The sequence below is a fragment of the Pundamilia nyererei genome, unplaced genomic scaffold, assembly GCF_000239375.1.
Source record: "Pundamilia nyererei isolate P.nyererei 1_Seehausen unplaced genomic scaffold, PunNye1.0 scaffold00232, whole genome shotgun sequence".
Taxonomy (NCBI): domain Eukaryota; kingdom Metazoa; phylum Chordata; class Actinopteri; order Cichliformes; family Cichlidae; genus Pundamilia; species Pundamilia nyererei.
The window spans coordinates 340,560-345,636 of NW_005187633.1; the positions used below are offsets into that span (position 1 = coordinate 340,560).

Below are 5,077 nucleotides of genomic sequence, written 5' to 3' on the forward strand. Positions count from 1 at the left end.
TGTACGCCTGTTTGTACACCTGTGTGTACGCCTGTTTGTACGCCTGTTTGTACGCCTGTGTGTACGCCCGTTTGTACGCCTGTTTGTACGCCCGTGTGTACGACTGTGTGTACGCCTGTTTGTACGCCCGTGTGTACGCCCGTGTGTACGACTGTGTGTACACCTGTGTGTACGCCTGTTTGTACGCCCGTGTGTACGACTGTGTGTACGCCTGTTTGTACGCCTGTTTGTACGCCCGTGTGTACGCCCGCGTGTACGACTGTGTGTACACCTGTGTGTACACCTGTGTGTACGCCCGTGAGTATGCCCGTATGTCTCTGGTCTGTTTGTCCACCAGAGCACAGAGAGTGCTGAGGGGCGTTTGTCCTTTATCTTTGTGTGTTGGAGCTCTGCAAACTGCAAACACGTGTATTTGTGCCGCTCTGTCCTTACTGTAAGCATCACAGAGCGTGTCTGTGTGCATGTGTGGCAGTGGACCGTGGCTCTCAGCATGAACTAATAAGTTTATTTTTTAATGCTTTGGCATTACACATTCGATTAGCCAGTCTGGTCCAGTGGTCTCACAGATATGAGTCAGGATGTCTGTGTGAGGTCTTCCTGTAACAACTGCACAGGTCAGTCGCTGCAGCTTCGGTCTGTCAGATAATCTTTACATTTAATGACCTTCAAGTATGTTTGACGCTAAACAGAAGACATATCAATATTTCTTATTACAAGTCAAATGCCAAACATTGCCCAGAATAGATACAAGTTGTAATAATAATTCGAGTGTTGTTGTGAATGTAGCATGGATATGTGAAGCTGTGAAGCTGTGAAGCTTGGTTCACATGTAGGTGAGTAAGATGAAGCAGCTGAGAGCTTTTGTGTGACCACGTACAGACTCAGCAGTAGCTCTGAGCAGGTGCAGCTGAGCCAGCATTACTACACTGTGTTTGTCCTGCATGAGTCTGAGTGTGTGAGGGCTCCTCTCTAAATAAAGCTGCAAACAGGTAATCTGACATATTCACAACCTTAGCTGAGTTGCTCACGTGCTGTTTCTGTGCGCTTCATTTCTTTCTTTAATAAGCGTCACTACACATCAGCAGTAGCATCCAACCAGCTACAGATGCAGTGGTAATATTAGCCCTTCTCATTGTTAAAGACTGCAGAGCTGTTTGTTCTGTTAGCTGAGCACTCCCAATGCTGAACTCCCAATGAGAGCTTATCTCTGCTGCCAGGCTAAAAATAGCTTCTGGTACGAGAAAATAAATAAAGGCACGAGCCACAAAAGAGCTCAAAGGGAGGTGTGGCTGACTGTGGTCGTTGGATCAGCTGTTACACAAGAGTAAATTAAAAATCAATTAAAAATTTCCGACTTTTTAGAAGAACTTTTAGATGAAGGTTTAAAAAGTTTTTGCATCCGGTGACTCACATCTTTAAAGACCAAAACAACATCTAAAAGTCTCCGTGCTCTGCTAGTACTCATTAATCATGACCCCATCTCAGTGTGAAACAAAGTCTCAAACGCAGTTTTTAATCACAGATATCTGTTAGCATAAAGGTTTCTGAGTTTTCTCCACTCCAGGCTTGGAGATCTTCTGTAGGAGACCGTTGTAGTCACAGTATGGACATGTGTTCATACTGACCTCCAGTCTGTCTGTGAATCAAAGCCTAATCTCTGGCTTTTGATGCATCATTTATATGTTTATCAAAGAGATGATACTTCAGATATCTTCAGTTCTAGTTTGTGCTCGTTGTCGTCCTGCTCAGCACCTCCACTGCACTCACATTTTAGTGGTTCTCTGCTGTATGACAGGAATGCACCAGTGAAAATACAATCGTTCAATTCAAATCCATGTTCAGTTTAAGTCTTTGGCTGCACACTGTTTCATTACATCCATCCATCCATTCGCTTCCGCTTCTCCTTTTCAGGGTCGCGGGGGGCGCTGGAGCCTATCCCAGCTGTCATAGGGCGAGAGGCGGGGTACACCCTGGACAGGTCGCCAGTCTGTCGCAGGGGCAACACACAGGGACAGACAACCATTCACACCTAGTGGCAATTTGGATTAATCAATTAACCTATCCCCACAAGCTGCATGTCTTTGGACGGTGGGAGGAAGCCGGAGTACCCGGAGGGAACCCACGCAGACACGGGGAGAACATGCAAACTCCTCACAGAAAGACCCCGGCCTGATGGTGGAATTGAACTCAGGACCTTCTTGCTGTGCAGCAACAGTGCTAACCACCGTGCTGCAATAAAAACAGCAATAAAAACAAAAATTGTACTTGGATCTTTTGTTAGTGATTTTTTCACATCTTGTTTCATTACAATCTGCTCAAAAACCCAAAGGGACACTTTGAAAACCAGTCAAATGGGGAAAATCCTGCTGGTATCTGTTATGAAATGAACTGGAACATGTGTTGGGAACAGTGGGATGCCACATCATTGATGGAAGTGAAAATGATCAAACTACACAGCAGAGTTAAATTAAGGACAGAGCGCTGCCTTATGTTGCAACTTTACGTGGCCCCTCATGTGCATGTAATGCACAAGGTCCTGAGTTCAGTTCCTCCATCAGGTCTTTCTGTGCAGGTTTCCAACCTTATAAACAGGACATTTGCATAATAACTGAAACCAGCCCTTCAGTGGGGAACCCTGCAGTCAGCTGAGACTGAAGAAGTCACCTGGATGAGTGACGAAACGTTTCTCCCACAAAACGCTACGTCCAGATGAACAGAATCAGCTCTTGGAGATTTCCTTACCTGGATGATTGAGGACGCATCAAGAAGCAGATGCATAGATTGAAAGTCAGTGTTTGTATGACCACCTTCCTTCACCACAGCTTAAATTCTCTTAGCCAAGCTTTTCTCTGATTTCTTGGCGGCCTGCTCTCCAGGCTTCTTGAGCCTCCTCCTGTTTCACAGCTGTAAACACTTAGTTTAGTAAATTATTAGAAATGTTCATTTCTGTCTGTAGCTGACTGCAGGGACATTACTGGCATGTTAGCTAAGCTCCGTGGTGAAAGGACAGTTAAAGTCATCTTTTTGTTCTGTTATAATGTGAAGAGTTTCAGGTGTAATGATATCTCCAGCAAACCTGTGATTGTGCTGCTTAACAAAGAGCTGAACTGTGGCCACTACACCAAGACTATTTAGATGCAGCATTCAAACACATGATGTCCTCTGGATGTTGTCTCATTAACTGCCAGCAAAATACGCAAAGCCAATGAAGTCAATCCACAATAAAGTCCACTAAAAACGTTCTGAAGGAGGGTCTAATTTGTGTCACTGTTGTAGTTCAGCTATCACCAGAGAGCCGTTTACAGACGAGGTTCTTTCTTTATGTCCCTGTAGAGGGACAAGCTCAGTGCTCATTATTTATGGCTTACAGTGTGGAAATAGCTGCGTTTGGCCCTCATTATAAACAAGCTCAGGTCATTCTCTGCTCTAGAAGTGATCCGAGATTTAAAAAAGAAAAAGTTCCCCTGGATAAATAGGAGAGCAGACCCTTAGGTGAATTTTCAAGATCTGTGTCCTCCATCATCCTGACAGGCGTAGGAAGGTGATAGAAAATCAACTGGAGCTGGGATCTGTCCTCCTGCCAGAGCAGGTTGTGTCAGGCTGCAGGTACAGGAAGAGAAAGCTGTGACGGAGCATGTAAACTGCAACTGCAGGAAGAAATGAACGAGCTGAAGAGGTGTAGAGCCCAGTGTCTGCCTCTTAATAGGATTTAATGACGTGAATTTTTGAGCGCTGAGCTGTTTTTGGATTGAAGCATCTAACATGAGCTTGTATGTGCTGTGTTCATGAAATCATTTACAAAAGTAATTCAGTGATTTAAAATCCACCTGCTTCACTCAGAGCTCTGTGACAGTGTTCACACAAGGTTTGGCAAGAGACTCAATCAACTTTCATCCATAACACTGTCGGTGTAACACCTGAAATAAAGGGGGAAGTAAAGCTAGTGTGAAAAATACACAACATGTCGCAAAGCAACCGCGTAATTTTGGGTGACAATAACAGCAGTTTAGATGATTTTACAGTGAGCCTTGCTGTGAATGAGCAGCGGTGCCCACAGACGGTTTAACGTCAGACAGTATTTTCACAGACCGGAGTTTAAGGTGTGGCGGATAAATGCAACAAAATAAAATGATACGACAAAAACGGGTATTTTGTAGATATAACAATAAACACAAATTCAGTGTGTAATTGTGTAACTTTATTAGCAGCGTCCTCCTAAAGTGCACCAACAACATTGAGCGTAACGTCCTCCTCTCTGCCCCTCAATGCTCTCTGGTCGCTATGGTAACACATTTCTTTCAAAATAAGACGCACAACTACAACACGGGAAAGACCCAGGGAACTGAGTTAATGATAAAAACCCTGAAAACCATCAATTTCACACCCGAGCCTCAACTCTCACGGCCCGGGACCAAACGACCCACAGCACCTCTTTGTCCCCCCAGCAGAACCTTTAGTGACCCTTGTTCCTAGCGACTGGTGGTTAGCAGACTGAGCCTCGGCCTGTGTGACTGAGGCCTTAGCCCGTTTCAGATTACGACTATACAGGTGTTACGTTTTGAGTCAAATGGACCCAGATTTCCCAGCTGGCATGTTTGTAACACACAACTAGAAAATGTGCTCCCTGTTTAAAATGCATGTGGATACTTGAATCTGAAATAAATGGCTTAAAATAACTGAAATACTCTGTCAGTGTCACCACCACGATGAATCCAACCACTGGCAGTAAAATCTGTTTGGCACACAAACATAGATTTCTTTGAGCCCACCGGGCCCCGGCTCACTGCCACAGCCCAGACTACATAATTCCTCTCTGTGTCCAAACACACGCTGACAACAAATGCAGCGGCCGGCGCTTTATAACCGCCTGCTGTTTCTCACCAACAGCTCCACGTTTCTGTGCCTTTCTTTCACTGCGTCAATGATGAAAGTAAAAGTAAGAGAAGAACTGACAGGAGCATCTGGCCTAATGCCAGTCGAAACGGGAATTGGATTAGTGCATCTCCTCTCACAGATGTGTGTGTGTGTGTGTGTGTGTGTGTGTGTGTGTGTGTGTGTGTGTGTGTGTGTGTGTGTG

General features: G+C 44.9%; 1 protein-coding gene across 1 annotated transcript in view; it reads left to right on the forward strand.

The window, feature by feature from the left end:
• The window catches only part of LOC102203116 (ubiquitin-conjugating enzyme E2 E2-like), a 70,360-nt gene that overhangs the window by 48,848 nt on the left and 16,435 nt on the right, over window positions 1-5,077 (forward strand). The gene's annotated exons all lie outside the window — the stretch shown is intronic.